This window comes from Mirounga angustirostris, unplaced genomic scaffold, assembly GCF_029215605.1.
Source record: "Mirounga angustirostris isolate CCGP_5_RB_7025 unplaced genomic scaffold, mMirAng1.0.hap1 SCAF_10, whole genome shotgun sequence".
NCBI lineage: Eukaryota > Metazoa > Chordata > Mammalia > Carnivora > Phocidae > Mirounga > Mirounga angustirostris.
The window spans coordinates 66,055,543-66,067,789 of NW_026991718.1; the positions used below are offsets into that span (position 1 = coordinate 66,055,543).

The 12,247-nt window shown below is 39.8% G+C and overlaps 2 pseudogenes; one reads left to right on the top strand and one right to left on the bottom strand.

Annotated features, from left to right (window-relative positions):
• The window catches only part of LOC123851311 (RNA polymerase II subunit A C-terminal domain phosphatase SSU72-like), a 28,928-nt pseudogene that overhangs the window by 11,850 nt on the left and 4,831 nt on the right, over positions 1 to 12,247 (bottom strand).
• LOC123852019 (cytochrome c oxidase assembly factor 8-like) lies at positions 1,554 to 2,988 on the top strand (annotated as a pseudogene).

Here is a 12,247-nt window from a genome sequence, read left to right on the forward strand (position 1 = left end):
AACAGAGAGACACTGAATATTTTTGAGCAAAGGACTGACAGAATAAAAATGATCTTTTTGGAGATTAATCTGCTAAAAGTTTTTTTTTTTTCATTTTATTTATTTACTTGAGAGACAGAAAGAGCAAGAGAGAACACAAGCAGGGTGAGGAGCAGAGAGAGAGAAGCAGACTCCCCACTGAGCAGGGAGCCCAATGCAGGACTTGATCGTGGGACTCCGGGATCATGATCTGAGCAGAAGGTAGATGCCCAACCAACTGAGCCACCCAGGCACCCCTGCTAAGAGTATTTCATGGAGAGATGAGGGACTGGCCAAAAGGAGAAAAGTTAGGAGTCTGTGCAATAATCCATGATTTGAATTTGTGAACAACTGAACTGCTTGCAAAAACCAATCTTAGCAAAAGGGGCACAACTGATGTAGGAGGCATGAACATGTGTTGCTTGGATCTCCCTTCATCTGTTAGAATGCAGTCAGCTAAGAGCCTCCAACTGCAGCACCTTTGGGACCCACCACAGCAGTATTCTAGCTGAGGTCATCCTGTTCCCATAGCAGCCCCCACCAATGACTAATAATCACAGCAGTACTAGGGTCTAGCCACATCTACCTAAGGCAGGCCTTCTCTAACAGGCGATCTTTGCTCTGGAGCTCCCCAGTGGGTTGGCTGAGACTTTGCTGGCTGTACATCAAAGTCTGAGGCTCTCACCATCCAATCCTGTTTCCTCGCCACTTTTTTCACAGGTGTCAGATCAGCAAGCAGGTCTGCAGGCTCTCCCTACTCAATCCACCTTCCTCCACCTTTATCTCTCATAGATGTTACATCCACTCCCTAACTAATATAAAAATACTTTGGAAAGAGGGGACACCTGGTTGGCTCAGTGGTTAAGCGTCTGCCTTCAGCTCAGGTCATGATCCCAGGATCCTGGGATCGAGCCCCACATCGGGCTCCCTGCTCAGCGGGAAGCCTGCTTCTCCCTCTCCCACTCCCCCTGCTTGTGTTCCCTTTCTCATCATGTCTTTCTCTGTCAAATAAATAAATATTTAAAAACATACTTCGGAAATACATAAAAAGTTACACATTATAAAATTCATACAAGTAAAAATTAAATTGATCACAGCACTGAATTAATTGTGTCTAGGAAAAGCATATTCTAAGTTTAATTATTTCATGCATTAGAAAGTTAAGAAATGTGGTAACAGTGATTTAGGTATTGAGAAAAACACCAAGGTCACTGCAGGTTTGATGCTGAAATCTTTTCTCTGATTTAACTTGAGATGAGAGACTAAAGTAGCTATTTGAACATTTCTTTATTTAGAGGAGCCAATTTATTTTAAAGAGAGTATTTTCATCTCACAACTGAAAGTAATAATGGAATAAATGGGAGGAACAGGGCAGTTCTCTGAGACAAGAGCTGCAGCTGGGGTTCAGCAAATATGAGAGTCAGTACAGACACTAAAAATATGTCCATCAGAGAAGATTCTTGAAGCTTCTTTTGAATATATTTTATGTTTGTGTTCATGAGACATATCTGTGAAAATGGAAAGATATTCCTGCCATGGCAGTATTGAAAGGTATATATATACACACATACATACACACACATATCTGCCACTTAATACACTAACTTGATAATCAGAATTTAACGGAAACTCTATATGACAGACCATCTCACACAATCAGCTAAACATAACCACTCTTCCTGTTTTGTTTGATTGGGGAAGTTATAATGTAATGCTAGAGGTATATTTTGTATGTGTGTTTAGGCTGAGGAGATTAGTTGGTCATTCAGTTTCAACTGTTCAGTGGTAATTTAGGAAAAAAATTGTTATATTAAAGTAGTTTTGAGGTAATAAAGAACTGTTTGCTTGAAGGCCCCATCCTTTCCTTCCTATTTTTAACTGCTATCCAATACAATAGTTTCCTTTTGAAGCAGACCTTGGTAGAAGTTGAAACATTTCAATGATATAAATTCAAATTATCGGGCATCTGGGTGGCTCAGTTGGTTAAGCGTCTGCCTTCGGCTTAGGTCGTGATCCTGGGGTCCTGGGATCAAGTTCTGCATTGGGCTCCCGGCTCAGTGGGGAGTCTGCTTCTCCCTCTCCCTCTGCCCCAACCCCCTGCTCGTTCTCTCTCTCAGATAAATAAATAAAATCTTTTTAAAAAATTCAAATTATTGCCTCTCATTAATAAAACATTTTAAATAATTACACAGTCCTCCTAAACCTCTAGCATGACCTCTCTCCTGCCAGCTTCCCATTTTATACATTCTTTTTCCCAAATGATTTTCTTCCTTACTCTACAAATTCCCAACTTTCTCCTTTTTCCTCATACCTTTCACATCTTTTCCACACTCTCTACTTTCAACTGAGGTCATTGCCTCATACTTCTCTGAGGAAATAAAAGCCGTCAGAAATTGCTCATTTTGTGGGGGGACATGGACCATCACAGCCTCTCAGCCCTCAAGGAGGGCCTTTCTCCCTCCATTTTGCCATGCCTTCGGTGGCCTGGCCATCAGCTCTCCCTGGAGCACGGCACAGAATTCAGGGATGCGGCACCGAGTCAGGTCTCAGGATTCTGCCCTCCCAGAAAAATTTTCCCATGATTGGATAGGACCCCAGATAAAAATTCAAACCTTCAACCTGTTCACTTTTACATCCCTGAAAATGAATCACTGTTGGAATAAAAGCTAAGAGAATTAAGACAAGAAACACAAGAATGGAACCAACAGTCTGGGCAAACCAGAATTTGACATTTCATAAGGAAAAGGAAGAATTTATTCACTCACAACTAAAAGTTAAAGGCCTGGGACTGAGAGCCGGATCAGGTCAAAAAGCAACATTAGATGCAGAAGAAATAGCTGACTTTTTAAGGAACTTTTAAGGACAAATTTTCAGAAGCACATGTACTATAAGAGACTGGTAGAAGTGTAATTTTCCCATCACCTTCTTCATGGGAAAAATGGCCCTGGGGAGGGTTTGGAACAAGCTTAAACCGAAACAAAAGCCAGTGCTTAGAGCCCGCCCTGGCCCACCCACCAGTGTCCGAGTTTCTAGGAGAAGCAAATGCTTGAATAAAAAGTTAATTTTATAAGGGCTCTAAAAACCTGTGAGTGAGGGGTGCCTGGATGGCTCAGTTGGTTAACTGTCTGCCTTCAGCTCAGGTCATGATCCCAGATCCCTGGAATGGATCCCCATGTCACGCTCCCTGTAAGGAGCCTGTTTCTCTCTCTCCCTCTTCCTCTCCCCTCCGCTGGTGCACTCTCTCTATCTCTCTCTCTCTCAAATAAATAAATAAATAAATAAATAAATAAATAAATAAATAAATAAATAAATAAAATCTTAAAAAAACAAACAGGGGTCCCTGGATGGCTCAGTCGTTAAGCATCTGCCTTCGGCTCAGGTCATAATCCCAGGGTCCTGGGATTGAGCCCCGCATCAGGCTCCCTGCTCCGCGGGAAGCCTGCTTGTCTCTCTCCCACTCCCCCTGCTTGTGTTTCCTCTCTCGCTGTGTCTCTCTCTGTCAAATAAATAAATAAAATCTTAAAAAAAAAAACAAAGAAAAAACCCAACCAACCTGCGAGTGAACTGAGTTCCACACCTTCTTCATGGCGACCCCCTGGCTTATGTCAGCAGAGGGCAGACTGCGAGAATGGGAGTCCTGCTGAGCCATGGGCCACACAACTCTGTCCCAACTGTGGATTCTGAGCTGGTCCTTGGTCACTGACATGGTATTAAATAAAGCCCAAGCATGTGTACCTGCAAAAAAAAAAAAGAGTTGCTCATTTTTGGATTCCCAAAACTGTATGTCTTTTCCTTCTTCCCTCCTGGTTCAATGTAAGGAGTATCTCTCCTATCATTTCACTCCTGCTGTGGATCCAATCCCTCACTCTCTCCATCATCCCTCCCTTTCTAATGAATAATTTTGATCCCAAAACAAACATGTGCTAATATCTGTCATCTGTAAAAAACCTCTTCTTGACTTCTACCATCTTTAAACTACCTTTCCTTCTTTTCCTTCACCTCACAGAAAACTTCTTGAAATAACCTATCTCTACATGCTGTCTCTACTCCCTCCCCAGGTCACTCTTGAATCCTCTTCAATCTACCTTCTTTGTCCCACCATGCCTCAGAATTTGTGTATCAGAATCAGTGATTACTTCTATATTGTCAAATCCACTGGTCACTTTGGTCCTTATCTTTCTTGATTCTTCAGCTGCATCTCTCTCCCTGGAAACATTCTCCCCCTTTAGCTTCTGTGATGCCCCTTTTAGATTCTGTGCAGAAAAGAGTTAACCTAGCAGGCCTGAGATTGCTGTCCTTTGAAGGGGCTTGCAAGGTTGGCCCTTGGCTAGCATTGGAAAACTTGATTTTCAGTAGTGTTCCCTTTTTCCTTAACTGATAATGATAGCTCACTGTGCCCAGACCAAGGGTACGTACATGATTAGACACAGATAAAACTCTTGGGCACTTAGTCTCTAATGGGCTTCCTTGAACAGAAACATCACACACATATTACTGCATTTTCACTGCTAGGGGAAGAGTGTGCTCTATATGACCCCTCACAGGAGAAAGAGAGCATTAAGGAAGCCTGTTCATGGATTCTTCCAGACGCCACCTGTGTCTTTTTCTCACATGATCTGGCACAACATATTTACTGTAGCACTGTGATAAATCTTAGCCATGAGTACAACCATATGCTGATTCCAGTGAACCTCCTAGTGAATATCCAAACACAGAGCTGGTCTTCACCACTCGGTCCTGGTTTTCCTTTTCTTATACTCCTTTATTGGTTTCTTGTGCTCTGTCCCACTTGGAGCCTCAAGGTTTTACTCTCTTCTCTATCTATACTGTTTTTCAGGTGATCTTATTTGGTCCCTTAACATTAAATAAAATATCCATATGCTGACAACTTCCAAATTTATATCTCCAGCCTAATTCCTACCACTAACTCTAGAAACTGATACCCAAAAGCCTTCTTGAATCTTCACTTAGGGCGTGTAGATAAACTTAGTATGGCCAGTATGGAACTCATGATTGCTTTTTCGCAAACCTGGTCCCACCCTCTATTTTCCCCATCTCAATGATGAGTCTACCATACCTGCTATTACCAAAGGCAGAAATCTGGGGGTCATCTATGACTCTTCCCTTTCTCTCATACCACATTCTATCACCAAATTTTGTTAGTTTTACCTTCAAAATATCTCAAATCTGACACTTCACTATTTCACCTTGATATAAGTCATCATCATCTCTCACTGGACTACTGAAATAGCTTCCTAATTAGTCTCTCTACTTCCATTCTTATCCCTGTATAATCCATTCTCCATTCAGAGAAATCCTTTGAAAGTTCAAATCAAATGATGTCATTTTCCTGATTAAAAACTTGTCTATTGATTTCTATTGCACTTGGAGTAAATCTAAATTCTTGGTCCACTTATTTGATTAGAAGAAAAAGTAGGTACTCTTATATTGAGAAAAAAACTGGGCTTGATCAAGAAACAAAGGTCAGAGTACCTACAGCAGAATGAGAGAGGGGGGATCAAGATATAAGAGGAAATAGAGAGAGAGAGGGGTCTTTTCTTGCAAGCTTTGTTTTTTTAGTATTTATTACACAAGTCTGTGCTCCCGTATGGAAGCAAAAGTCATATTAATATTCTCTAATGAACTGATCATTTATAAAATGAGTCCCAACTCAAATATTTTTCCATATGAAACACCAGTACTTACTTTCCCTACCCTATCTCATTCAGTTGCTCCTCAGTTGACATCCTCACTGGTTTGAACTTTGAGACTGTGGTAATATCCCCAAATATAAAACAAGTGCAAATCAAATGAACTGAAAGAATTTAACTGCACATTTTGCTACAAGTGCAAGATTTCATGAAGTTGATGAAAGTGATGTTAAAGGATTCTTCCAATCACACATAAGGCTGTTGCCAAGTGAGATTGCAATCATGCCAGTTAACAAGAGGAGCAGAGTAAATAGAAAAGGAATGTATTTCAAAAAAAGAATAATTTGAATATTAAGCAATTAAGGGAAGTCATTAGGAAGACTGATGAGGCTCTTGATAATTTTGGTTAAAATGACTTTCTGCCTATTAAGAGAGTGAGAAAAAAAGAGGCCACAGACTGGAGAAAATATTTGCAAGTTACATATATGGTAGAGGATTTATCTCCAGAATATATAAAGAACTCTCGAAACTCGGTAAGAAAACAAATACGGCTCCAAAAAATTGGATGAAAGATTTTAATAGGCAATTCACCAAGAAAGATAAATGAATGGTAAATTAGTACTCAGAAAAGATGCTCACCATTATTAGTGCTTAGGAAAATGCAAATTGGAAGCATAATGAGATACTATTACACTCCTACTAGAAAGGCTGAAGTTAAAAAAACTGACTATATACCAAGGAGGCAAGGATGTGGAACAACTAGAAGTCTTGTACACTGGGGCACCTGGGTGGCTCAATCGGTTAAGCATCTGCCTTCGGCTCAGATCGTGATCCCGGGGTCCTGGGATTGAGCCCCACATCAGGCTCTCTGCTCAGTGGGGAGCCTGCTTCTCCTTCTCCCTCTGCCACCCCCCCCACTTGTGCTTGCTCTCTCAAATAAATAAATAAAAATTTTTAAAAAAGACAAGAAGTCTTGTACACTGCTGGTAAAAATGTAAAATGGCAGCATATTGGAAAATACCTTGCAGTTTCTTAAAAGTTATACATACACCTACCATATGATCCAGGTTGTCTTCTCCCACATATTTGCCCATGAGAAAAGGAAAATAATGTCCACAAAAAGACCTATACATTAATATTCATGGCAGTTTTATTTGTAATAGCCCCAAACTGTAAATAACCAAAATGTCCATCAACAGATGAATGGATAAGCAAATTGTGGTATAATCAAACAATGGAACACGAATCAGCAGTTTTTTGAGAGAAAACTATAAAATCACACCAACTTGATGAAGATCAAGTGTGGTCACTTGACCAGCAGCAGCAGCAGCGTCAGCTGGGAACTTGTTAGAAAAGCAAATTCACAGGCCCCACTCCAGATCTACGAAATCAGAAACTCTGAGGGTGGGAGCTCTCTAAACCACAGCTTTAGACTAATTTGCTAACAGTATCAGTAAGGGTTCTTGATGTCAGTCATCTTTACTATCAGTAACCAACACTGGCTAACTTAAGTTGAAGATAAATTTATTGGCAAGTATTAGGTACCTCACAGAATTGATAAAAAAGGCTAAGAAAGATTCTTAGCTAACGGGCTGGAACCAAGGGAGTGAGGGTAACAGAAACAATCTGGTTCAGATGCGGCTGCCGCCAACAACATCCAGCATCTCTTCCCTTTGATATAGTGGTGACTGTAGGCAGCTGCTGCTTCTGACAACACAGCCACGGACGCCAGACTGCTTATCCATCAAAGATCCAATGTCATCCGTCATCCCTTCATTTTGGCATCACTTGGTCAAGATTTAAAGTACATGGTGGCAAAATCTGGATCACAAAGCTGTCAGGGGAGTGGGTAGAGGGTGAATCTCACTCCTTAGGCTTCTGAAGTTAGAAGTAGGAGCCTACTTCTCACGAAGACCTAGATGGGAGGATTTCCCAAATCTAGCAAGTGGGTTCAGATGCTGAGCAGTCAAAAACAATTTACAGATGCCCACTATTGAAAGTGTTCTGAATTAAGTAAATTAGGTGTATTTTTAGCAGGACCATGTTCTAGCAGAGTCAGCCAAATGTATTCATTGTATTACTAATTATGGACTTAAGAACTGACCATAAAACTTACTCTTTGTTCTTGAGAGTATTTTCATTTTCATTCAAGTATTGGCTCACAGTGGATCATAAGAGTGGATGGTGCCTTTCCACTGCATGTTTGAGTAAAGACTGAAATAAAATGAATCTGTTTGGAACAATGCTACCTCGACTAGATTCTTGGTAGTCTTCAAGTGTTGTTATTTAAAACTGAATTAACTGGACATTCATAGGCAAAAATATGAATCTTGGGGGCGTCTGGGTGGCTCAGGTGGTTAAGTGTCTGACTTTGGCTCAGGTCATGATCTCAGGGTCCTGGGATTGAGCCCTGAGTGGGGCTCCCTGCTCAGCGGGGAGCCTGCTTCTCCCTCTCCCTCTCCCTGCCACTCCCCCTGTTTGTGTGCGTGCTCTCTCTCTCTCTCTCTGTAAAATAAATAAATGAAATCTTTAAAAAAAATATTTGAATCTTGACCTAAATGTCACACTCATACAAAAATTAACTCAAAATGGATCATGGACTTAAATGTAAAACATGAAACTTAAAAAAAAAAAATCTTTGAATCTAGGACTAGGCAAAGTTCTTAGATCTGACACCAAAAGTTTGATCCACAAAAGGAAAAACTGAGAAATTGGACCTCATCAAAATTAAAAACTTACTCTGCAAAAGACCCTATTAAGTGGATGAAAGGATAAGCTGCAAACAAGGAGAAAATATTTGCAAATCATATATCCAACCAAGGATTAGTACCTGGAATATATAAAGAACATGCTGAACTCAACAGTAAAAAAACCTAGCAATCCAATTAAAAAGCAGGCAAAAAAAAAGAGCAGACATTTTTCACCCAAGAGGACACGCAGGTAACAAATAAGCACTTGAAAATAAGGTCAACATCCCTCTCCATTAGGGAAATGTCAATTAAATCCACAATGAGGTATCACCACATAAACAGTTTGGCATTATTTTATTTATAAAACTAAGCAATGCAAGCCAGCATGACCCAGCAATTGCACTCTTAGATTTTTATCCCAGAGAAATTAGAACTTATGTTCACACAAAAATTTGTAGTTGAATACTCACAGCAACTTTACTTGGAATGGCAAAAGCTAAACTATAGTAAATCAGTACTATGGAATGCTATTCAGTTATAAAAGAAACCAACTATGGCACACACAACAACTTGGATAATTCCCCAGGGAGTTATCTGAGAGAAAATAGGCAATCCTAACAGGTTATATCCTGTATGATTCCATTTATATATTAATCTTGAAACCATAAAATCATAGAAAAAGAGAACAGATTAGTAATTTCCAGGGATTAGAGACATGGAAGGGGTCAGGGAAGTGAATGTCAGTATAAAGGGCAACAGGAGGGATCCTTGTGGTGTGGAAGTGTTTATAACTTGCTTGACTACATCAGTGTAAATATCCTGATTATAATATTGTACTACAGATGATACCAATTCTGCAAGACAATACCAATTTTGGGAAACTGGGTAAAAGGTACAAGGGATATCTCTGTATTATTTCCTGCAAATACAGGTCAATCTACAATTACTCAAAATAAAAAGATTAACCTAAAAATCAAAACAAGGCAACAACTTAAAAACTGAACTACTTAGATTCTGAGTCCAGAAAAGCAGCCCACTCTGTGTGGGTGGGGATGAGCTAACACCACTACCATCATTATCATCAATATACATAGATCCATGACTATTTGTAATCTGGTTTCAGTTTACTTTCTTGGCTCCTCTCTTGCCTTATTGACATTTTCTGTGCTCCTGCCATACTGTATTCATTGCTCCCTGGCCTAATTAGGCTCAGTGAAAACTCCACATACTTTCCACATGTTTCTGTCTCTGCCTGCAGCATACCTATCCACTTGGCTTCATGACTTCCACACCCTAATGTCACCCCTTCAGCTTCCTCCAAGTATCTGGGTGCAGCCCAAAGCACTATACTCATGTATCTGAAATAGCTTTCAGGATAAAATCTAAAATTCTTAGCCCAACTTACAAGATACTACATGACCTAACTGCTTACCTTCTCTGCCACTCTTATCCTCTCTTCCCGTACACTTTTGTCTTTTCTGAGCTTCACAACCAAGCTAAGTTCTTCCCCCACCTCAATCCTCCTCTCATGCTGTTTTCCTAGCCAGATCATTCTTAACTATCCTTTCCCCCAACTCCTCATTCATCAACTGCTACTTCCTCAAAGAAATCTTTCTAGGCCTCCTAGTCTAGGCCAGGTCCCCCTATTCTAACAATCAGAGTTCCCTTTATCCTATTACAGCATTTAAAAAAACTATAATTAAAATACCTGTAGAATGAGTTGTTTAATGTCTGAATGGCCCACTGACAGTGAGCTCCATAATATCAGCAATCACATAGAAAATGGATCTTTTAGAAAAAACTTTTATATTAAATTTTAAGTTGTTATTTCTAGCATATAAATCCCTTTGTCTCTTTTTTTTTTTTTAAAGATTTTATTTATTTATTTGAGAGAGAGAATGAGAGAGAGCACATGAGAGGGGTTAGGGTCAGAGGGAGAAGCAGACTCCCTGCCGAGCAGGGAGCCCGATGTGGGACTCGATCCCGGGACTCCAGGATCATGACCTGAGCCGAAGGCAGTCGCTTAACCAACTGAGCCACCCAGGCACCCCCCTTTGTCTCTTTGAACTTGCTTACATTTATTCTCTCTCTCTCTCTCTCTCACACACACACAGCCTTTTATGAATGATTTGCTGTATAGAAATTGTAGAAAATAAGGGAAAAGCCTAGATTCCATGTTCAGATTAAAGCAGTACCGAAACAGGAACAACAGAAGCCTCAGGGGAAGATGATCACTTGACAGAACTAGTTTACCAGAAGCAAAAGTTTAGAGCTGGGAGTTACTATAAAAACATAATCTCCCATCCCCCCAAACTGGCAGAACTACTGGGTGAGGCACTGAATTTTTCAGTCTATGGAAGGCAGTTTCAATTAGTTTCATCTAGAGATTTTAAGAGGTAGGGAGATCCCAGCTGACATTTGGTTACAATTTTAATTTATCTGTTTATTTGACCCTCAACCCACTAGATAGTGAACTCCTTGAGGACAAGTACTATGTCATTCATCTTATGATCTCAAACTTGGCACTCAGGAGGCACTCAATAATGTTTATTGAATTAATGAATATATAATTCACCCTGGAGAATTAGGGATTTGATATATTACCCCTCTTATGAATCCGTAAATTTCAAAAGAGATTCTGCTTAGTACAAAGAAACAGATTGTAAAGAGTAGCATTTTAAGCATCAGATATAGTGTGAGTGTCTTGCTGGCTATTCAAATTATTCATGCAGATAATTCCATTCTCTGCTTATGAGCAAGGCCTGTTCTATTTATATATATAAAAACTGGGGGGTTGGTGGGAAGAGTATGTATCCTCTTTGTGCATTAGTTATTATCTCTCCACTGCCTCTATTGTTAATTTCTTCAACGACTGTTAAAAAATACATCTCTTTACTATATTTGATTAGAGGGAAGCTGTGACCTCCTACATTATTCATAGCTTGTCAAAAAGAAGAAACATAAAGAGCTTCAGTTGTACTGAAAAACTCTTTGCATTCAAATATCAAATAGGCATTTTCTAAATAATAATATCATACATTTTTAATCCTTAAATAAATATAGCTTGATGGATATGCATCACCAACGACCAGCTATATGATATGAGGATTCTAAAAAAGCTCTTAATCTACCATGATTACTCCCTTTTGCTCCAAATGATATCTAATAATCTACAGTTAGAAGTTCATTCCTTAAGGATCTCCAGTTCCAGGAGTATGGCAGCCTGAGCTAATGCAGAAACCCTTATATAGAAACGCTGCATTAAACATAACAAGTGATAACAATTGATGAGCTCACACACAGAAAAGGAAAATCTCCAGATCCAGAAACAAAGAGGAAAGGAAAGCCAGAGTGACAAGTGTGTGAGTTAATTCTGCATCAATTTTGGGGCAGTGTTATTGGATCTTGAAACAGCAAGTGATTTGGGTTTTGATATCTACTCGGGGAAAGAAGCTGATGCCTCAGACCAAAGGGAGTTGGAAATAAAATATTGCAAAAAACCCCAGAATTCTCTAAGGGCTGAATTCCCAGGTCTGTAACTTACATAGGATAGAAATTCAAATTTACACTAGCTGAAAAATGAACATAAATATTGATTACTACTGGGTCTGTGCTATTTCTGTGGATCTGGTGCAAGCAAACAACATGCTCTGGGTCATGTGGGGTTTACACAGAGACAAAAAGCCATATGAAGATAGTCTCATAATATAAAAAATTGTAAAATACAAGCAAATGATCCACCATGAACAAAAATCAACAAACACATAGCACCCCTAAAAATCTAAAATAACAGAAAGGATTGTCTAAATATTATTGTCTAGGGGCGCCTGGGTGGCTCAGTCAGTTAGGCGTCTGCCTTTGGCTCAGGTCATGATCCTGGGGTCCTGG